This window comes from Oryctolagus cuniculus, chromosome X (assembly GCF_964237555.1).
Source record: "Oryctolagus cuniculus chromosome X, mOryCun1.1, whole genome shotgun sequence".
Lineage (NCBI taxonomy): Eukaryota > Metazoa > Chordata > Mammalia > Lagomorpha > Leporidae > Oryctolagus > Oryctolagus cuniculus.
This window is the reverse complement of record NC_091453.1, coordinates 124,210,342-124,235,033: the sequence shown is the minus strand read 5'-3', so window position 1 is coordinate 124,235,033 and position 24,692 is coordinate 124,210,342. Positions and strand designations below refer to the sequence as shown.

The 24,692-nt window shown below is 36.9% G+C and overlaps 1 pseudogene; it reads right to left on the bottom strand.

Moving 5' to 3' along the window:
* Positions 1 to 4,438: 4,438 nt before the first annotated feature.
* The window catches only part of LOC100351860 (pre-mRNA-splicing factor SPF27 pseudogene), a 97,365-nt pseudogene continuing 77,111 nt past the window's right edge, over positions 4,439 to 24,692 (bottom strand).

Genomic DNA, 24,692 nt, shown 5'->3' with positions numbered 1-24,692 from the left:
TGGTGGACATTAGGATTGGTTCCATATTTTGGCTATTTGAACAGTGTTGCTATAAACACAGTTGTGCAGGTATGTCTTTGATGCAGTGTGTTCACAGATCATATGGCAAGTCTATTTATAATTTTCTAAGAAATCCCCAGTCTGTTTTCCACAGTGACTGCACTAATTTATAGTCCCAGCAACAGTGTGTAAGTGTTCTCCTTTGTACACATCCTCCGCAGCATTTGTTACTCTCCGTGTTTTGAATTTTAGCCGTTTTGACAGCTATGAAGTGATATCTTATTGTGGTTTTGATTTGCATTTCCCTGAAGGCTAGTGATCCTGAGCATTTTTTTCATATATTTGTTGGTCATGTGTATTTTTTTCAACCTGAAAATATTTATTTTACTAAGAAATACGAACAGGACAAAACACTTTACAAATCTTACAAATTTCTGAAAATTTAACAATCCTCAAAAATTTTTTAACTATTATTTAGTAAATATAAATTTCCAAAGTACAGTTTATGGATTACAATGGCTCCCCCCCCCATAAATTCCCTCCCACTCTCACCCCTCCCATCTCCCGCTCCCTCTCCCATTCCATTTACATCAAGATTCATTTTCAATTCTCTTTATATACAGAAGATTGATTTAGTATATATTAAGTAAAGATTTCATCAGTTTGCACCCATACAGAAACACAAAGTGTAAAATACTGTTTCAGTACTAGTTATAGCATTACTTCACATTGGACAACACATTAAGGACAGATCCCACATGAGGAGTAAGTACACAGTGACTCCTGTTGTTGTCTTAACAATTTGACACTCTTGTTTATGGCGTCAGTAATCTCCCTAGGCTCTAGTCATGTGTTGCCAAGGCTATGGAAGCCTTTTGAGTTCGCCGACTTCAGTCTTATTCTGACAGGGTCATAGTCAAAGTAGATGTTCTCTCCTCCCTTCAGAGAAAGGTACCTCCTTCGTTGATGGCCCTGTTCTTTCAACTGCGATCTCACTTGCAGAGATCTTTCATTTAGGTTTTTTCTTTCTTGCCAGAGTGTCTTGAATTTCCATGCCTAAAATACTCTCATGGGCTCTTCGGCCACATCCGAATGCCTTAAGGGCTGATTCTGAGGCCAGAGTGCTCTTTAGGACATCTGCCATTCTATGAGTCTACTGTGTATCTCGCTTCCCATGTTGGATAGTTCTCTCCCTTTTGGATTCTATCAGTTAGTATTAGCAGACACTAGTCTTGTTTGTGTGATCCCTTTGACTCTTAGACCTATCAGTGTGATCAATTGTGAACTGAAACTGATCACTTGGACTAGTTAGATGGCATTGGTACATGCCACCTTGATGGGATTGTATTGGAATCCCCTAGCACATTTCTAACTCCACCATTTGGGGCAAGTCCAATTGAGCATGTCCCAAATTGTACATCTCCTCCCTCTCTTATTCCCACTCTTATATTTAACAGGGATCACTTTTCAGTTAAATTTAAACAGCTAAGAATAATTGTGTGTTAATTACAGAGTTCAACCAATAGTACTAGAACAAAAAATACTAAAAGGGACAAAGTATAACATTATACATCAACAGTCAGGACAATGTCTGATCAAGTCATCGTTTCTCATAGTGTCCATTTCACTTCAACAGGTTTCCCCTTTGGTGCTCTGTTAGTTGTCACCGATCAGGGAGAACATATGATATTTGTCCCTTTGGGACTGGCTTAATTCACTCAGCTGCTGTACAGTATTCTATAGAGTCCGTATCACATAATTTCTTTATCCAGTCTACTGTTGATGGGCATTTGGGTTGGTTCCAGGTCTTAGCTATTGTGAATTGAGCTGCAATAAACATTAATGTGCAGACAGCTTTTGTGTTTGCCAATTTAATTTCCTTGGGTAAATTCCAAGGAGTGGGATGGCTGGGTTGTATGGTAGGGTTATCTTCAGGTTTCTGAGGAATCTCCAGACTGACTTCCATAGTGGCTTAACCAATTTGCAAATTTGCATTCCCCCCAACAGTGAGTTAGTGTCCCTTTTTCCCCACCCACATCCTCGCCAGCATCTGTTGTTGGTAGATTTCTGAATGTGAACCATTCTAACTGGGGTGAGGTGAATCCTCATTGTGGTTTTGATTTTCATTTCCCTGATTGCTAGTGATATTGAACATTTTTTCATGTGTCTGTTGGCCATTTGGATTTCCTCTTTTGAAATATGTTTACTGAGTTTCTTGGACCATCTCTTAAGTGGATTGTTTGTTTTGATGTTGTGGAGTTTCTTGATTTCTTTGTAGATTCTGGTTATCAGCCCTTTATCCGTTGCATAGTTTGCAAACATTTTTTCCCATTCTGTCGGTTGCATCTTCATTTTCCTGTTTTTTTTTTTTTACTTTTTTTATTTTTTTAATTTTTTGAAAGGCAGAGTGGACAGTGACAGAGAGAAAGACAGAGAGAAAGGTGTTTCACCCTCCAGTGGCCGCCACGGCCGGCGCGCTGCGGCTGGCACACCGCGCTGATCCGATGGCAGGAGCCAGGAGCCAGGTGCTTTTCCTGGTCTCCCATGGGGTGCAGGGCCCAAGCACCTGGGCCATCCTCCACTGCACTCCCTGGCCACAGTAGAGAGCTGGCCTGGAAGAGGGGCAACCGGGACAGAATCCGGCGCCCCAACCGGGACTAGAACCCGGTGGGCCGGCGCCGCTAGGCGGAGGATTAGCCTAGTGAGCCGCGGCGCCGGCCATTTTCCTGACTGTTTTTTTGCAGTATAGAAACTTCTCAATTTGATGCAATCCCAAATGTTAATTTTGGCTTTGACTGCCTGTGCTTCTGGGGTCTTTTCCAAGAAGTCTTTGCCGGTATCTATATCTTGCAGGGTTTCTCCAATGTTCTCTAATAATTTGATGGTGTCGGGTCGTAGATTTAAGTCTTTAATCCATGTTGAATGAATTTTTGTGTAATGTGATAGGTAGGGGTCTTGCTTCATGATTCTGTAGGTGGAAATCCAATTTCCCAGCACCATTTATTGAATAGACTGTCCTTACTCCAGTGATTCGTTTTGGATCCTTGATCATATATAAGTTGGCTGTAGATATTTGGATTGATTTCTGGTGTTTCTATTCTATTCCATTGGTCTATCCATCTGTTTCTGTACCAGTATCATGCTGTTTTGATAACAACTGCCCTGTAGTATGTCCTGAAATCTGGTATTGTGATGCCTCCGGCTTTGTTTTTGTGGTACAAGATTGCTTTAGCTATTCGAGGTCTCCTGTGTCTCCATATGAATTTCAGCATCATTTTTTCCAGATCTGAGAAAAAGCTCTTCGGTATCTTGATTGGTATTGCATTGAATCTGTAAATTGCTTTTGGGAGAATGGACATTTTGATGATATTGATTCTTCCAATCCATGAGCATGGAAGATTTTTCCATTTTTTGGTATCCTCTTCTATTTCTTTCTTTAAGGTTTTGTAATTTTCATCGTAGAGATCTTTAACTTCCTTGGTTAAGTTTATTCCAAGGTATTTGATTGTTTTTGTAGCTATTGTGAATGGGATGGATCTTAGAAGTTCTTCCTCAGCCATGGCATTGCCTGTGTATACAAAGGCTGTTGATTTTTGTGCATTGATTTTATATCCTGCTACTTTGCCAAACTCTTCTATGAGTTCCAATAGTCTCTTAGTAGAGTTCTTTGGGTCCCCTAAATAAAGAATCATATCATCTGCAAAGAGGGATAGTTTGAGTTCTTCCTTCCCAATTTGTATCCCTTTAATTTCTTTTTCTTGCCTAATAGCTCTGGCTAGAACCTCCAGAACTATATTGAATAGCAGTGGTGAGAGTGGACATCCCTGTCTGGTACCAGATATCAGTGGAAATGCTTCCAACTTTTCCCCATTCAATAGTATGTTGGCCGTGGGTTTTTCATAGATTGCTTTGATTGTATTGAGGAATGTTCCTTCCAAACCCAGTTTGCTTAGAGTTTTCATCATGAATGGGTGTTGTATTTTATCAAATGTTTTCTCTGCATCTATTGAGATAATCATATGGTTTTTCTTCTGCAGTCTATTAAGGTGGTGTATCACATTGATTGTTTTGTGCACATTGAGCCATCCCTGCATACCAAGGATAAATCCCACTTGGTCTGTTTTTTTTTTTTTTTTTTTTTGACAGGCAGAGTGGACAGTGAGAGAGAGAGACAGAGAGAAAGGTTTTCCTTTTGCTGTTGGTTCACCCTCCAATGGCCGCCACGGCTGGCATGCTGCAGCCAGCGCACCACGCTGATCCAAAGGCAGGAGCCAGGTGCTTCTCCTGTTCTCCCATGGGGCGCAGGGTCCAAGCACTTGGGGCATCCTAAAAATTTCTGATACAGGTTGTTTTCATGTGTAGTTTAGAGACAGTTCAGATGCCTAACATTCTATGAAAGCCCAACTTTTCTTCCTTTCCACCCTCCAAATTATTCTTCTCAGAAGTGTTGAAAGATATTTTCTTTACTGGCTTCTCCATGTTACTGCTTAATTTGATATATTTCATTTTCTGCTTACACAGTAGCCCATCCAAACTCATAGTCCTTACTGACCAGGAATACCCAGTTTGACTCCATTTCTCTCAATTTATATCCAGCTCTGAGCTGCATATTCTTTCACTGCGAGTTTAAAGTTTGAATGTGCTTCCTTAACTTCTGAGCCTCTTTTTGGCCATGTTCAATCATGTGACTTAGACTTTTATTATATACTTCCCAGGAATTGCATCCATGCTGTGACATCATTTCCAGATTCTCAATTTGAATTTTGTGGTGCTCTTAACTGCTCCATAGAATGTTTACACATCCTTGCCACACATTAATGTCAGAGGATGGTGCTGGAAGTTCATATTGTTTCATACTGAGTAGTTCAATGGGTTGACGAGAAGCCTATCTTTCAAACTCATTTCTCAGTATGTCTGTTTCAAAATTACAATAATCCAGGGCTGTCAGATAGTTCAGGTAGTTTTTAGTGAGTCAGTATCAGCTAGTTAACTCCTCCACCAGGGCTGCAGCCGCTTCCCACACACCAGGCACTTCATAATCTTTATCAAAATGTGGTAGCACATCCAACACAGTCTCTCTGGCTACCAAGCCAATGCCTACAATTCTGGGGCACTTGGGTTCACCTTATATTTCTTTTGATAACCGTCTATTGTGGTACTTTGTCAATTTCTTAGCTGCAGTGATTGTTTTATTTCTTGAGTTTTTTGAGTCGCTGTTACATTCTGGATATTAATCATTTGGCAGATAGGTAGCTTGTAAATATTATTTCCATTTATGTTGGAGGTCTGTTCATTCTATTGTTTTTTTTTTCTTTTGCTGTGCATAAACTTTGGAGTTCAGCATAATTACATTTGTGTGGTTTTGCTTTCATTGCCTGTGCTTTGGTGGTCTTATCCTATAAGTCATAACCTACACCAATATCTTGAACTATTTCCCGACATTTTGTTTCAGCAACTTCATAGTCTCAATTCTTAAATTTAAGTCTTTGATCTATCATGAGTTGATTTTTGTGTATGATGAGAGGTAGGAATCTAATTTCATTGTTCTACATGTATACACTCAGTTATGCCAGCAGCATTTATTAGAGATATTACCTTTTCTCCAGTATATGGTCTGGACACTTTCGTCAAGAATCAGTTGCTATATGTATGTGGATCAATTTCTGGACAATCTATCCTGTTCCATTGATTTTTGTGACATTTGCCATTACCATACTGTTTTAATTTCCATAGCTTTGTGGTATGCTTTTAACTTAAGTATTGTGATTCCTCAGGTTTGATTTTTTTGTTGTTGTTGTTGCTCAGGATTGCTTTGGGCCTGTTGTGATTCCATATAAATTTTAGAAATTTTCTAATTCTGTAAAGAATATCATTGATACCTTTATAGCATTTGCATTGAATCTGTGGAGTGCTTTAGATAGTATAGACATTTTAATGATATTAATTCTTCCAATCCATGAGCAAGGAATATTTTTGCATTTTTTGTGTCCTTTATGATTTCTTTCATCAGTGTTTTATCATGTCCAATATGCAGATCTTTCACTTATTTTTTAAATTTATTTCTAAATGTTTGATATTTGTGGGTATTGTGAAAGGAATTTCTATTTTGATTTCTCTTTCAGTGAGTTCATCATTTTTGCAGAAAAAAAAAAAAACCTTTTTTTGTGTATTGATTTTGTAACCTGCAACCTTACTGAATTGGTTTATCAGTTTTAACAGCTTTTTGGTGGAGTGTTTATGTTTTCCACATACAATATCATGTCATCTGCAATCATGGATATTTTGTCTTCCTCCTTTGCAATTTTGATGGCCTTCATTTATTTCTCCTCCCTAATTGTTTTTGCTAATAACAAGTTCACTTTTTGTTTATCTGAGAATATTTTTGTTTTGTCTTCATTGTCACACTCTAGACATAAAGAATCCTGGTTAACACTATTATTGTGATTTTGTTTCTATTAATGCTTTAATATTACCATCCCATTGCCTCTGGTCATCTTTGTTTCTGATTAGAAGAAAGCTCTTACTCTTTTTTTTAAAGATTTTTATTTATTTATTTGATAGGTAGAGAGAGACAGACAGAGAGAAAGGTCTTCCTTCCGTTGGTTCACTCTCCAAATGGCCGCAGCGGCCGGAGCTGCGCCAGTGCAAAGCCAGGAGCCAGGTGCTTCTTCCTGGTCTCCCATGCAGGTGCAGAGGCCCAAGAACTTGGGCCATCCTCCACTGCCCTCCTGGGCCACAGCAGAGAGCTGGACCGGAAGAAGAGCAACCGGGACTAGAACCAGTGCCCATATGGAATGCTGGAGCCACAGGCGGATGATTAACCTAGTGCCCCATGGTACCGGCCCCGAAAGCTCTTACTTTTAAAAGAATTTATGCATGAGGAGTCATTTCTCTGGCGTTTTTTATAATTTTCTTTTTTGTTAATGTATTTTTATATGTTTACTATGATGTCAAAATTTGAATTTCTATGCTTTTATAATATTTATAGTTAAAAAATGGTAGATGGTTAAATGTATTTCACCTGTACATAACAAAGATATGGAATTGAAGTATGTATCCACCAACTGATGACTGGATAAAGAAAATGTGGTGTATATATATGCAATGGAATATTACTAAGTCATAAAACAGAATGAAATTCTGCCATTTAAAAGAAAGTGTATCAAACTGGCGATCATTATGCTAAATGAAGTAGGCCAGACACAGCAAGACAATTCCCACATGTTTTCTATCATATGTAGAAGTTAATAGAGAGAGTATAAAAATTTTTGGGCTAATTTTTGACAGTATTTCTTTGAATAATTTTTTCGCTCTGTGTTTTGTATCTTTTTTTCCAGTATTCTGATTAAATATGTGTTGATATACATGGCAGCCTTCAATTTCGGATTGCAGAATTTGTCTTTTTCAGTGTGGAATGAGAGTAGATGAGAAATGTTCATAGCTTGCCCCTCCCCAGTTATATAATTTATCACTTGAGTGAGAGATAAGAGGAGAGAAGATCCTGTTGCCATGGTCACAGCTGCCAGAAATGGAGTTTTCGTCAAGATGAGCCAGGAAGGAGAGAAAAGTGAGTCAGGGCTCAAGCCACACATACTCTTGCTGTTCTTACCAAGTAAGGTTTCTGGAATAAATTTTCTTCATTTTGTATATTTCCTTAGGACAGCTTCTAGAGATTTTAAAAATAATTTTTACTATAATCATCTCTGAGCAGTGAGTTTGAAAAGCTCCTCGTGCTGTCATTGGCAGAATTGCAACCTTCCCATTACTCCTGGTTTTCTGGGATTCTGGTTATTCTTAGATATGACTCTTGCATTTGGGCATTAACATAACTTCCTTCAATTATCTGGGTTTTATGGGGAATGTTTAAATATAATTCATACATTATATTATTAAAAGAATGTCTAATCTCAATTTATGTTGTTGCTTAAGTGCTATTTTTCCTCCTTTTTGCCATTTCACTGAAGTTAGTTATCACTATGTTGTTTAATATAGTCTGGGATATAAAAAATAAGTAAGTATGTTAATGTTCACATTGGAGCTAACACTTTTACTGTTATGCTTGTAGGCATACCATAGATTCTTTAGGTTTCTCGTTATGTTAAAACATTTATAGCTATACAAAAAAGTAGCCAGTTATTTATCAAGGTGAATTCTAGTGTCCATTTTGTGCTGAGTGAGAATTTAGATTCTAGTAGTAGTCAGTCTTTTTATCAATGTAAATTCTTAGACTTTATTATCTATGTAGTCCATTGAATTTGTCTATTATAATTCATTGTCAGTATCTATCTGCAGGAGATTGGTTCCAGGAAACCCCTTGGATGCAAACATCTGTGGATACTCAAGTCCTTTGTAAAAACATGATGTAGTGTACCTATACACATCTTTTCATGTACTTTAGATCATCACAATAGGGTTTATAATACAAAATAAGATGTAAATGTTGTGTAAATAATTGTTATACTTTAGGAAATGACAACAAGGAAAAAGTTTATACATGTTCAGGATAGTACAGTACTAATTTTTTTCAATCTGTGGTTTGTTGAGTTCATGGATGGAGAAACTATGGATACAAAGGGCCAATGAAATTTGATAGAGTTGTCTTTGTCTTATCTTTCCAACAGCTCTGATGTGATAACAGCAGTCACTATTTCATATCACTATTTTAGATACAGAATTCCAAATCTGATATAAATATGCAGAGCAAAGTGCCTGACCTTTTATGTAAACAGTATGTAATTAGACCTGCGGCTATTATTTCTGTGATTAATACCCATTTCTATTTCTGTTATCGATGAACTTGAAATTCGTGTGATTAAATACTGTTGGTATGTCATGACAAAGGCCTTGCTCAGTTTTTTTTTCTTACTTTGGGCATATATTCTAATAAATATTTTGTTTGAAAAAGAAAACATAATTACTATTGCTAAAATTGATGTTGGGCCTGGCATTGTGGTACAACTGCAACATGCTAGGCTGCTGCTTGCCACACCACCATCCTATATTGGAATGCCCATTTGATTCCGAACTGGATGCTCTGCTCCTGATTGAGCTTCCTGCTATTGTGCCTGGGAAGGCAGTGGATGATGGAACAAGAACTTGGGCTCTGTGAGTCGTAGTTTTTTTTTTATTATTGTTATTATAGGTCTCTTGAAATTGTTTTACCAAATATTTACTATACCCCCATATTCTTGTGAATAACCAAAACTTCAAGATCAAAAAAGATTGTTCTTTCACCTGCATTCCACTTCCTACCATTCCATCCCTTTATTTGAGGCCAGAGTTACTTGGGAATTTCAAATATAATATTTGAAGTTTCAAGTATTTGACTTATTATTGATAACTAACTTCAGGGTTTTAAATGAGAGTGCTGATAGAACTATAATTTGCTGTGAGGTAAGTTCTACCAAGTAAATGCAAACATTACCAATAAATGTAACTAGTCAAGTCTAGATTCTACTGTTCTAATAGTATTATTATGTGTATGGTGGTTGAAAGTTAATGAAAACTGTTTTTTTTTTTTTACTTTTTGACACATTTGAATCATAAATAAATTGAGAATGTAAATATATTCCCTGAGTAATAAATGATTGTGGGGATTGAGGCAATCAAAATAAAAACCCAAAGAAAATGGCTCATACTTTATTCTATTTTACTTACTACTCTTTTAGTAATATAGGGTAATGTTTTATTTATTGAGATAGAATGCCATTTTATTTAAATTACTCAAATATTCTTGTTTGATTTTCTAATGTTGAACTCATCTGTTAGAAACTGTCTGAATATGTTGTAAATTAAGATTGTATGTGCTGGGGCTGGAGGCCAGTGCTGTGGCATAGTGGTTAAAGCCACTGCCTGCAGTGCTGGCATCCCATATGGGCACTGGTTCGAGTCTCTGATGCTCCACGCCTGGGAAAGCAGTAGAAGATGCCCAAGTCCTTGGGCCCCTGCACCCATAAGGGAGAGCCAGAAGAAGCCCCTGGCTCCTGGCTTCGGATTGGCCCACCACTGGCAGTTGCAGTCATTTGGGGAATAAACCAGCGGGTGGAAGACCTCTCTGCCTCTCTGCCTCTGCCTCTCTGTAACTCTACCTTGTAAATAACTAAGTAAATCATAAACAAAAAAGATTGCAGGTGCTAATTATTTCTAATTAATACCAGGTTTATTTGGCAACACCTAACCATCAGTATATTATTTTATTACCACCATCAGTTTAGCTTTAAAATACCATCTCAGCTGAATTCATTTTGAGAAGATTCATGGAACTATACGCATGCTTTCTGCATTTTTTGGTGTGTATGTTACATTTCAACAGAATTAAAACAGCCAAACAAGCAGCTCCCTCACCCACCCCCGCCCTGAAAAAAAAAAGTATCTACTAGAGTTTTGTAGACCCAATATCAATTCTTTTTTTATCTACAGGTTACTTGAGTTATTTCAGTCCTATAAAAATAGAGACTTAAGGGGCTGGGGATGGTGGCGTAGCTGGTGAAGCTGCCACCTGCAGTGCCGGCAGCCCATATGGGTGCTGGTTCAAGACCCAGCTGCTCTACTTCCAATCCAGCTCTGCTATGGCCTGGGAAGGCAGTAGAGGATGGCCCAAGCCCTTGAGCCCCTGCTCCTGCGTGGGAGACCTGGAAGAAGCCCCTGGCTCCTGGCTTCGGATCTGCGCCACTCCGGCCGTTGCGGCCAATTAAGGAGTGAGGCAGTGGATGGAAGACCTCTCTCCCTCTGCCTCTCCTCTCTCTGTGGAACTCTGACTTTCAAATAAAGTAAGTAAATCATTTTTAAAAATAGAGACTGACAATAAATTTACTTTATCAAGTCTACAATAGTATCCTATTGTATTGATTATAGCTTCATTATAAAGTTTAGATAAATCAACCACATTACAATATATGGTCTTATAATCTCCACAGGGATATGAACCAGGTTGAAAAGATATTTTCTTTCACTGGTAAATATTCTTGTTTTTTTAAAATATCGAGAAATCATATATTTCTGTTTAGAAATCATATATTCTTTTTTAGAAATCATATATTCTTTGTTTAAAGGCTTAATTAGATAAATATAGCCATTATAATTATGTATACTGATGATTAATTTTGATGAAAAATATGTGTATTATATTCTTTTGCATATAAATTGACATTTTAGAATCAATTACTTGTTTAAGATCCTATAGTAAATGGTTTTCATTTCTGAAGAAATTCATATTGTCTAATAAAAATTAAAATCAGAAGTAAAGGATTGGTCTAATCATGAAGACACTTGTTGGGACACCCATGCCTCATATCAGAGTGACTATGTTCAAATCTTAGCTGTACTCCCCATTCTAGCTTCCAGCTAATGCAGACTCTAAGAAGCAGCAGTTGATGACTCAAGTAGTTGGGTTCCTGCCATTTATTTGGGAAACCTGAATTGAATTCCTGGTTCCTGGCTTTGGCCTGGCCCAGCCTCAGCCAATGTGTGCTTTGGGGAGTGAACCAGTAAATGAGGGAGCACGCTTTTTCTCTCCTCTCTCTCCTTTTTCTCCCTTCCTCTCTCCTCTCTCATCTTCTCCTCTCTTTCTCTCAAATAAATTTTAAAATTAGCTAGTTGTTTCTAATCCTAAACTAGTTAAGTAAAGATATATAAAAATTAATGAACTCTCAGAAGTGGTTCCTCTTAAAAAACACACACACACACACATCTTTGTTTCAACCAATGTCAAGTCTCCTGTGTGCTTTTTTTTTTTTTTTTTTTTTTTTTACAGGCAGAGTTAGACAGTGAGACAGAGGGGAGACAGAGAGAAAGGTCTTCCTTCTATTGGTTCACCCCCCAAATGGCTGCTACGGCCCGCGCGCTGCACTGATCCGAAGCCAGGAGCTAAGTGCTTCCTCCTGGTCTACCATGCGGTTGCAGGGCCTAAGCACTTGGGCCATCCTCCACTGCCTTCCCGGGCCACAGCAGAGAGCTGGACTGGAAGAGAAACAACTGGGACAGAACCGGTGCCTCTATTGGGACTAGAACCCAGTGTGCCAGCACCACAGGTGGAGGATTAGCCAAGTGAGCCGCGGCGCCGGCCCTCCTGTGTGTTTTTTTTATGCTTAAACATATATACAGATATAGTTCATGGACTCAATAGGTATTTATAGAATGGATGGTATACACACACATATATTGTAGTGATATATAGATAAGCAGAATACTTGGTGTCAGTTTTTTCTTTTTGGTTTTAACTAGCAAAATATTACAATATACAAACATAGAATATTGATAAATGTTAATTTAAGGAACTAAGAATTACTGAAAATACTTATTTCAAAGTGAGTATATGGCATCTAAATAGGAAATCAATATTGTTGTGAATGTTTTGTAAAGAATTGAAGTATTACTAGTAATAGTTTTTCTGTGGATTTTGAATTTCTTAAAGTATTTTCACGTTCAATAACTTGTTTATTCCTCATGACAAATCTGCAAAATGGAATTAAAAATGGTGTGCACACCTTAAATACATTGTAGTGAGTTAATAAGATAAGCCACATGCTGTAAGTAATCTGTCATGTAAACAAGCATCAAATATATCTAAGTCATGATTATTAGAGATATGAAGAATAGCTACTATTCCTAAATGTACGAAATATTGAGGTTTTAACTTACTAGATTACTTTATTAACTGTTCTATACCAAGAGAGTACCCTAAGTTTATTTTTATGTGTTAATTTATTTGATTTCAATTTAATAATTCATATAAATTTTCTCAACCTCATGCATGACAGGACAACTATATGAAAAATTAAAAATTAATATATAAATCCAAAGAAAACATTCATTTAAGCAATTTTAACTGTCTTATTGATATAATTTAACAGCACATTGAAACACAGTAACATTTGCTACTGAAATTTTTTGGAATGCAGTTCTAAATATGTTTTTCATAATAGATTGGCCATAACTTCAGTGGTGTGGTTTGGATACAGTTTATGTTCCCTCAAAAAAATAATGTGTTGGAAATTCCGCCCCCCCCCCCCAACATTTAGAGATGAACAAGTAGTGGAACGTTAAGAGATTGGACATCCTCAAGGTAATTAGATCATTGCGGGAGCTGCCTTCAGCAGGAATTAATGTTCTCATGGGATTCTGGTTAGCTCTCATGAAACTGGATCTATCTATCTATCTATCTATCTAATATATATAGGCTGATCTCTAAATCGCTCTGGCTTCCTGTAGCACCATGTGATCTCTTACATGAACATACCTACTGTTGTGAAGCCATCTGCCATGAGACCCTCACCAGAGCTGAGCAACAGCTAGAACAATGCTGTTGGTGGACCTCCAGAGTCCTGAGGTGAATAAACCTCTCTTCTTTATACATGACCTAGCCTCATGTATTTTGTTAGAGCAAAAGAAATGATCTTAAACACTCAGTGTATCTGTAAAGCAAAAAAAGGATTAAAAACATGTTTGTGCTTTTAAAAATATATACATATATTCTTTTAAAATACAGCTCTAATCCATTCATTAGAGCTTACCCTTATAATGAATTTGAGGTTGGCATTTTCTTCCAGAATACCTGATGTGCATAACAGACCATAGGGATCAATTCTGGGTCACTGATAATGTAATTACTTCCTTTAAGTTGTTCATTAAGTATGACTATCCTAAGGGACCTATGAACTGACAAGCTCACAACTTCATACCAATCCTGTTTTTTTTTTTAATTCTGATTGACAGTTCAGTCATCTACATCACACTTTTCTTTTAAACTAATGAATCTTTTTTTGTTGTCGATCATCTATCTTGTCCGTGCACCCACCCTCACAGAGTGTAAGTTCCAAGAAATGAGTATTATTTTCTGTTTTGTTCACAGATAATGCTACATTTGTAAACTGTAGCACCTGTCACATTAAAGGTTCTCATTAAGTAATTGCTAAATGAAAAAAAAAAAACAATCTAAACTATAGGCAAACAGTTACATTGCTCACAATTATCTTAGTGGGCACACAGATTCTAAATAAGAATGTATTCTCATAGCCATTGAATTAGTTGTCATAATAATATAACCTTTATGCTTCTAAGTAGCTTTTTATTTACACAAGTATTTCCTATGTGTTAAATAAGGATTTGATCCTTCCATCAAACATCTGGCTTGATAAAATCATTTCCACACTACTTCACCAGGGCATAAACATTTCATAGATGTTAATGTTTTCATTATTGTTCTTATTGCAGCTATCGTTATTACTAAGAATAGTTATTTCCTTCTTTTTTAAAACTAATCATACTACATTTATTCTAGTTATTTCCTTCTTGATCCTAGATGGAAACTATGTGTTTGAAGAGTGGAAATGTTTAGGCACACAAAGCATATGAGCAGATGATGTTTTCTTTCATATTTTAAAATATGGATATTAATACTAAAAAAAATCCTTTCACATCTTACCTGAGGAAATAATTGATGTATAAATTGAAAAATTTAGTCACTTGTTCCAACAATGAATTCATTCCATAATTTTTCCAATATCTGTATTAAACTAGTGTTCTCTCTCTGTGAATAAAACAGATAGTACTCATACATACAAATAAAATCTATATAATGTTCCCATGATTTTTATCAATTTTGCAACAACAGCCTCTTTTTTTTACAAATTATATTAATGCATTCTTATGAAAAGTAGTTACTTCTTGGGCATATTTTCTTGGACATCCCATTAGGTCATATATTTTAGTGTCTTGTGTTTTAAAAATTCAGCTCTCAAATTCATTAGAAGACATGATTAAAAAAACGTTATGATTGATGTCCTTGTAAGGAGAAGGAAATTTTGACACAGACACAAGTAAAAGAGAGCTATGAAAATATAGAGGAAGCCATCTCTTGAGCTTCCTGTACCTGGAAGTCTGTGTCCATTTCAAGACTTGGAAGTTTCAGCTATCTTATTATATACATCCCCAATGCTTTTTTCCTTAAATTTTCCCTCAGTTATCTCTATAATATGAATATATGTTCACTTAATGGTGACTTGTGTCTCAAAGTCTTCATTCTTTTTATTTCATTGTTTTTGGCAGACTGGGTTATTTCAAAAAGCTTGTTCTCAAGATCAGAAATTCTTTCTGCCTGGTCTATTTTGTATTGAAGCTCTCAATTGTACCTTTTCTTTCATTAATTTAAGTTTTCAACTCCTAAATTTCTGATTACTTCTTCATAATATGCATTCTTTTCCTCATTTCCTTGAATTGTTCATCTGTATTCTCCTACATCTAATCGGATTTCCTTGGAATAACTATTTTGAATTAGGTTTCAGGCATTTCATAGATTGCCTTCAAAATCAGGACCGATTTCTTGATAATTATTATGTTCCTTTGGAGGTAAATGTTTCCTTGTTTCATAATGTTTCCTGTGTCCTTCCAATGATGTCTGCACTTCTAGCTAACAGTTGCCATTTCCTTATGGAATATGTTTTCTTGGAAAAGAATTTTTCATTTAGGTGTATTGTGGTGTGCTTGTTAAATAGTTACTTTTCCTTTGGTTCTCATTTAGCCCAGAAATGTAGCCTTCATGTTCTTTCTTCAAGTGTAATCAGTATCAGCCATATCTATGAATGTCATGGATGTCTGGTCTGCAGCAATTCAGGGAAATATTGATATAACCTTATAATGGGGGTGGTCTTCCAAAGGTGTATGTCCTCTGGCTCCAAGTTGAATGTCAATCACATTGGGATTTTTGATGAGAACAGTGATGTTTGTGGTACTGTGGGACACAGGGAACTCCACCAAGTGCGTGAATGTGGGTGACATCAGGGTTTGTGGCAATGACAGCTATGACCAACTCTGGAACTACGGGATGTATATGGGTCCTTCTCCAGGTCCTTCTAGGTGGATATGGGTGGTTCCAGAGCATATACGACAAAAAAACCACAGTCCCAGCAATAGGGGATATGGTGTGGATTTTACCAAGGTCCTATGGAGAAAGCACAGATTATTCTGGGGATTTTGTATGGGCAGGTGCAGTTCCGGAGTAGTCAAATGCAGATAGGGCCTTCTCCAGGGCGTAAGCACAAGTGACTCTGGGACCATCCCCATGTCCCACAGGGTGGGGACAGGTTATCTATGGGATTTTGCAATGACAACTATGGACCTGTAGCAGTGTAATGTAGAAAGAGATATCCCCAGATCCCATGGTGTAATGCGTATTTCCATGTTAATTATAGGTCCTGAACTTTTCTTGAAACAAGTACATAGTGTGAATTCATACAGTTGCATGTTGCCTCCACATCCATTTTGAATACAAATTTACATATTTCATACTGAAGCAGGGCTGTCACCCTTTGCACTTTCCAGTTCTGCACCATACACCCAAGTGTCTCAGGCTGGGGCTGGAGATAAGATAAGCATCTCTCCCACTCCACAGACTGGGCTCCTTATTTTCCTGCTGCTTCCTTTAAAGGGACCATTCAGGCATTTTTCCATAAAGTTAAAGTCCTTCACAACTGCTAGTTGTCCCCCTCCCTCTCCCCCTCCCTCTCCCCCTCCCTCTCCCCTCCCTCTCCCCCTCCCTCTCTCCCTACCTCTCTCTCTCCCTCTCTCCCTCTCCCTCCCTGTCCCTCCCTCCCTCTCCCCACCCCTCCAACCTCAGCATTTTTAATCCTATCAGGCATGACTTGGTGACAGAGGACCTGTCCTCTTGACTCCTTGTACTGTCTTTGCTCAGTATCTGTAAGTAATAATCACTGAATTTAGTTCTATTGTGATGGTATATCAAATTTTTGCCTTCCATATGTGGAACCAGGAGTTAACTCGGGCTGTGTTTTCCCCAGGACAATTGGGGAACACAGCATCAGGCTCATAGTCCCAGAGTGACAGTCAAACAACACAAACTGGACATGTATCAGAACAGTACTGGTAGAGCCACTGCCAGTATAAATAAGCTTTATTTTTGAAGAACCCCTGGTCACAGATTGAACAACTAGATGTTAGGTCATCAGCTAGATAAAAGCAATAACTTGTGAATAGCACACTGTACATATCCATGTCCATCTCCTCTTTATTTCCCATTATGGAAAGGTTGCTTACTGCTTTGGTACTGGAACCCCATTTTAGATAGATAATCTCAAAACAATGCACTGTAATTCATATTTTTTTCTTGTATTTTTATTTCTTTTATCCTTTTACTTTCTACATATTTGTTTTTGTAATGTACGGACTAAATAGTTATTTTCAAATGTATTTTTGTCTATTCTAAAAATATACTCAGTATTCTCAACATTTATCATTTGACTATTTTACCATGTAGATACTGTTTTTACAGTTTGAATATATCTTATCATCACAATGAAGACAGATTCCACAGAAGGGAAATACCCTGATCTCCCAAGAAGCACAGCTCAGTCAACTGCTTTTCCCTTGAGTCCTGCAGTAATTCATTTCTGTTGTGAAATGTAGGTATTCAGTAAGTGTGATTCAAGGAACTTTAACACCAGCTGTTCCAAATTGTCACATGAGAGCATGACTCATTAGAATAACTTTTGGTTTTAAGTAAAGCCATTCAGAAATTAAATTTCAGCCTACCTGTTAGGCAGACTTTCTCACCATCTGCACAAACTTGGGCATGTGCTTATGCACCTGTGTGTAAATATATTAATATTCTAATTTTAAAGTACCAAATACAATTCTTAATTGTGCATTTTATATGAAAATGTACATCATAATTCATTATGTGTCTGTAAAACATACATTAACAACTTGATCATTGTGAGAAACATCTAAATTAGAAATCATAAGAGTCGAGGCTGGCGCTGTGGCACACAGTGGGGTTAACTCCCTGGCCTGAAGCACCAGCATCTCATATGGGCACCGGTTCTAGTCCCAGCTGCTCCTCTTCCAATCCAGCTCTCTGCTATGGCCTGAGAAAGCAGTAGAAGATGTCCCGCATCCATGGGCCCCTGCACCCACGTGGAAGACCTGGAAGAATCTCCTGGCTCCTAGCTTCGGATCAGCACAGCTCCAACCATTGTGGCCATCTGAGGAGTGAACCAGCAGATGGAAGACCTCTCTGTCTCTACCTCTCTAACTCTGTCTTTCAAATAAATAAAATAAATCTTTTTTTAAAAAAAGAAATAATAAGAGAATCTCCCAAACCAAATGTCTGACAATTCTCATGCAGAAACCTGAAGCTGAGGTTTCATTAACTTTGCAGAAGACATAAATAACTGTTCCATGTTTTTAAAAAATATTCACATAGGCATATATTTACATAGTGTTTGGACCAGAATTTAAAAATTGGATCTTGCAATATACTCACACATTCTTCAATTTCCTTTTATCACATAGCAATACATCAGATATTTATAGACTTTTTCATATCTTAGTTTATATTCATGCATTCTAAAATCCTGACTTTTAACTCCTAAGGGAAGAGTTTTAGTATATGTTCTGAGTTCTGTATTTTTATGTTTTCCTTCTGCCTAATATAAACATGGCCTAATGCTATTAACCCGATCAGTTTTTTTAAAAGATTTCATTTATTTCTTTGAGAGGTGGAGTTACAGAGAGAGAGAGAGACAGAGAGAAAGGTCTTCCATCCACTGGCACATGACACAAATGGCCACAATGGCTGGAGCTGGGCAATCTGAAGCCAGGAGCCAGGAGCTTCTTCCAAGTCTCCTATGTGGGTGCAGGGCCCAAGCCTTCTTCTATTACTTTCCCAGGCCACAAACAGAGAGCTGGATGAGAAAAGAAGCAGCCTGGACACAAATGGGTGTCCATATGGGATGCAGGTGCCACAGGCAGAGGCTTAGCCTACTATGCCCCAGCGCTGGCCCCAACCCAATTAGTTTTGTTACTTACATCTTTGGAAACTCAATGCAGAGGATCCTATGGTATTTTAATTGTTACAGCTTGAAAATGCAAAATTTAGAATTATTCCTGCAAAAAGTTTTATTTCTTCAATTCGGTCATCTCATTATTCTTTGAGATCATTATCAGCGTTCATTCCTGAAATTTACTTAAGTATCCCATTGTGATTGCTATCATCAATATTAAAATTTGAATAAAATATTTATTTTTACAAGAAATTTCTGCACATATATATATATGACTCCGATTATGTAAGCTTTTTATAGTGCTCAGAAAGATGTTTTGGTCTTTCCCTCTATATTGAACATTGTTTGATCAATGTGTGCAAGGTTTTTACACATTTTCTCTTTCTACTGTAAATGGAATCATGTAAAATTGGTCTTTTGGCTATCACTGGCATAGCATAGATTTCTTATGTTTATGTTTATGTTTTCTGTCTGCTGAAACTGCTTTTTCTAATTCTTTTCATTTTCCAAATGCTTTTTCAATTGTCTTGAAATGAGCAATATCTACTTTTAGTATATTTAAATATAAAAATTAAAACATATAATTTCATTATAATCAGTTAAGTGCTTTCTATTGCAGACCCAAACCAACCAATCAACACTGGTTTGGGGTGTTTTAGGCACTGTGCCCTATCCCTCCAATTGGCACTTGGTCTTTTAGACCTATGATGTTCCTGTATTTTCAGGTGCATTAGTGCCCCATAAGGTGTTTAAATAGACTATGCTGAAACTTCTTCAGCCATGGATTTCAGTAGTATCCACCACAAGTCCAAACATATATTGTGCTATCAAGAGCAGTAAATTAATACTGTGGGTTAATCTTGTATCTTAAAAATGTTTATTCAAGTCCTTTTATACTACTTCATAATTACTTTCAAGTTGCTTTTGAATAGGAAACCAGCATGCTATATTCATTCAAAGCAAATCTTGTGATATAAGTTATCACTTAGGATTTTATGTTGGTTTTCATTACAAAGGTATTTTCATGTACAATTATTTCTCTTAGTCCACAATAAACTGTAACATGAAACTTAAATGCTATAAATCAAAAATTGCCTAGCCTGTCTTGTTTGAAATAAAATAGCAATAAATTGCCAATATTTATTTTTCTCTATGAAAAATTTGTAATTTATGTATTGCATATGAAAAGTATTTAAATATTCCTTTTTTAAGTCATCACTAGATATTTTATGGTACTTATTTGGCTGATATGTTTTTATGGAATATCATTTCATGATAATATATCTGTAAGTAGTTCTACATTTTAGTAACTTTTTTCATATATTATAAACTAATTTTATCTTTGAAATAAATTGGATGTGATTAGGAAAGAAGTCTGCCAACACATGTTTTTCCTAAGAATTGGAAGCTTGGAAACTTAAAAAAATTGTTTCTTTAGAAAATATCCAAATCGTTAAGAGCAGCAGATGTACTGTAGGACTGAAAATATTTTAATGCAGTTGACTTGAAAGAAGTAAATATTATAATATACAGAGAGCTCTTACAAAAGGATAAGAAACAAACCTTCTCCCCCAGATGAAAAATATGCCAAGATTCTTTGACTAAACTCAAAGAGGAGTAAAAACAAATTTCTGATAAGAAAAATTTGAAAATCAGATTCTCTAGGAGTTAGGGGAATTCAAATGGATTAACAGGGAAATATCACTTTTCACTCATTTTCGTGACTCTAGTAACTATAACCACAACACCAACTGCTGCTGAGGATGAAAGGAAAATTGTCTTGTTAAAATACTGTTGCTATAAAAGTGAAGTTTTTATATATTTAACTTTTTTACAGTTTATGTTTACAAAACAGTTGAGACAATCATACAAGTTTCTTTTGCACATAGTTTCAGTTGTTAATACCATCTAAAATTGGCTGGTGAGTGTTAAAATTAATGAAATAATATTGATATATTATGCTTTACTAATGTCTATAATTTACTTGGATTTCCTTAGATTGAAGTTAATGTTATTTTCCTTTTCCAGAACCCCAACCAAAAAAATTACATTTAGTGTCAATATCTCGTTTAGTTCCTCTTGATGTTCCAGTTCCTCACACTTTTGTTATTTCTGGCAACCTTGATAGTCTTGAGTAATAATGATAATTTATTTTGTAGAATGATGCTTGACTGTCATTTCTGTGTTTTTTCCCCAAGTTTACACTACTGTCTTAGGCCATTCAAACTGTTACAAGCATAAACAGACTACCTGTCTTCTCTCAAAGTTCTGGAGGCTGGACATCAAAGATCAGGGTGCTGGAATATTTGGAATCTCACCAGGGCTTGCTTCCTTGATCATAGTCTGCCATCTTCTCTGTTTTAATTCACGTGAAGGAAGGAACAAGGGAGTTCTCTGGGGTCTCTCTTGTAAGGTCACTAATCCTATCCTAATCTCCCAAAGGCCTTCCTCCTTATACTATCAAATTGGCAATTAATATTTCTTTCTTTTCTTTTCTTTTCTTTTTCTTTTTTTTTTTTTTTTTTTTGACAGGCAGAGTTAGATAGCGAGAGAGAGAGACAGAGAGAAAGGTCTTCCCTCTGTTGGTTCACCCCCCAAATGGCTGATATGGTCGGCGCTGCGCCGATCCGAAGCCAGGAACCAGGTGCTTCCTCCTGGTCTCCCATGCAGTTGTAGGGCCCAAGCACTTGGGCCATCCTCCACTGCCCTCCCGGGCCACAGCAGAGAGCTGGACTGGAAGCGGAGCAACTGGGACAGAACTGGCTCCCCAACCGGGACTAGAACCCGGTGTGCCGGTGCCTAGTGAGCTGCAGTGCCGGCCGGCAATTAATGTTTCAACATATGAAGTGGGAGTAGAGCAAACTGGGTTTATAGCTTTTGAGATGGATCACAAAGAGTGCCATTTTCACCATATATTACAAGTACAATACTATCAACTGGATTCATGACTAACCACCTGATTGAAAGAAATTATGCAGCTCCTTTTTAAAGAAACATTAATTATTTGGAATTGTTCTGGGACAATAAGCTTTTTCTCCTTTATTAATTTATTCATTCAGTTATTTGTGTCTGTGTGGACACCTGGATAATTATTTTATACACTGGTTTATAATATAATGCTATATAATTTAGTTGCCTAGAGTGTTTAAAATTTGGTCATTGGAAAGTCTCAGTTGTCTCCTGTTCCCTTTTGGCACACCTTGTTAATATGGAATTTGGCACTGTAAGATGCTCTAGATTCATCTTGTTATTTCATGCCCTAGTCCTACAATGAGCTATGTTTTTCAGAGAACACTGAGTCCTTTATTTTAGAATGATATCAGAAACCAAATCTCAATGCTAGTTGTGCTTGTTGCTACTGAGGCGTCTTTTCTTTTAGACATTCTACACTGACAGATTAAAGAAATATGGGTGTATATACTAATGCATATATGTACACTTGCCAATAAATATTTTAAATGTAACCAGTCATATCATTATTAAGCAAAACATTGATTCTTTTTTTTTTTGACAGGCAGAGTGGACAGTGAGAGAGAGAGACAGAGAGAAAGGTCTTCCTTTTGCCGTTGGTTCACCCTCCAATGGCCGCCACGGCTGGCACGCTACGGCTGGCGCACCACGCTGATCCAAAGGCAGGAGCCAGGTGCTTCTCCTGGTCTCCTGTGGGGTGCACGGCCCAAGCACTTGGGCCATCCTCCACTGCTTCCCGGGCCACAGCAGAGAGCTGGCCTGGAAGAGGGGCAACCGGGAAAGAATCCAGCACCCCGACAGGGACTAGAACCCGGTGTGCCGGTGCCGCTAGGTGGAGGATTAGCCTAGTGAGCCGCGCGCCGGCCAGAACGTTAATTCTTTTTTTTTTTTTAACTTTTATTTAATGAATATAAATTTCCAAAGTACGATTTATGGATTACAATGGCTTCCCCCCCATACCGTCCCTCCCACCCACAACCCTCCCCTTTCCCACTCCCTCTCCCCTTCCATTCACATCAAGATTCATTTTCGATTATCTTAATATACAGAAGATCAGCTTAGTATATATTAAGTAAGGATTTCAACAGTTTGCTCCCACACAGAAACATAAAGTGAAAAATAATAGATGATTTTTTTTAATGATGATGAAATCAGATCAGACCTATTGTCATGTTTAATCCCAGTGAGAGTCAAGTTGGGAGTTGATAATTTCTTTCTTTCTTTCTTTTTTTTTTTTTTTTTTTTTTTTTACAGAGGATCAGTTTAGTATACATTAAGTAGAGATTTCAACAGTTTGCACCCCCATAGAAACACAAAGTGAAATATATTGTTTGAGTACTCGTTATAGCATTAAATCTCAATGCACAGCACATTAAGGACAGTGATCCTACATGAGGGGTAAGTGCACAGTGACTCCTGTTGTTGACTTTACCAATTGACACTCCTGTCTATGGCATCAGTAATCTCCCTATGCTCCAGTCATGAGTTTCCAAGGCTATGGAAGCCCTCTGAGTTCTCCGATTCTTATCTTGTTTAGACAAGGTCATAGTCAAAGTGGAGGTTCTCTCCTCCCTTCAGAGAAAGGTACCTCCTTCTTTGAAGACCTGCAGAACGTTAATTCTTACTGAGGTCTCAAACCCTATTAACTACATGGGTCACATTAGTCCTTCTCCTCACTTACCTGTTAGTTTTCCCTATAGCAGTGAGAAACCTGGTTTGATTCTAATATGTATGTATAGCAGTATCAGGATTGTCTGACCATTCTCCCAAAGAAAATAACATTATCAACCATATCAGGTTTATGTGTAATTCCTTTCACTGGTAGTCATTTAATTCCATTTTTTAAAGGCAGGAACTTTTACCATGAGGCCTTCAGTGAAGTCTTTTCCAAAAAATAATATAGAGAGATCCAGTAGTCACAGTCTAGATTCTTTCCTAGTATCTTTAACCTCATAAATGGTTAAGAAAATTTCAAATAGAAATTAATATGATTTATGCAAATGCATTTATAGAACATGAAATCATGTTGTCCTTACCTAAACAATTATGTTCCCATGTGGTATTCATTTGATAAAATTATCTTCACAGCTTTTGTTTCACTGGACAATTTGAAATAGCAGTATAAATCTTAATTAGAATTTCAGGAGATAATTCACACAATGATTTTCTTAAAAGTAAGGTAACATTCCATAAATGTTTATAATTGCTTCTGGTTGTTAATAAGACCCAATGCAGGGGTTATATCCTTTTGATAGAATTGATGTTTGGTGATACTAATTGATTTGCTTACTCTGCATGACATTTGATTCTGTTTCTTAAAATTATATTGTTTGTTAAATTTGTTTCATTGTAAAATATGCCAGCGTATTAACATGAAACAGTTCAAATACACATGATGGAACCTGCTTTGAACAGCATATGAAACAGTGTATGCAGTTTTTACTTCCCTACCCTGTTTCATGATCAGTTATTGAAAGATTAACCAGACATGCATTATAAGGTCTTTTAGTAACTGTACAAAAATGGTAGGGTGGGATTTTTTTTTCCTGGAGAGACGGATAGGTTTCAGAAACTTTTCTAGTTTTCTTCAAGCAGGACCTGGAGAATTCCTCATAAGATCACTCACTTGTACAAAGGTCAGTGCTGTGGCATTTGACACATAACGGTTACCTTTACATCTCATTTATTCCAGAAACAACTCTCAATTCTGGAACACCTACGTATTATTTTTATAATAGTAGCTGCATAATAGTTAACCTCTAGTACATCAATTATTCATCATTCTTCTTTATTTTCAGAGATTCTCCTGAATTTCTCCTCTAAACATTTTACAAATTTAATTTGTCATCACCTTTTAAAACTACCCTAAAATATTCATTGATAATAAATTTCATTTCTATAAAAACTTAAATTTACCATAAGGAT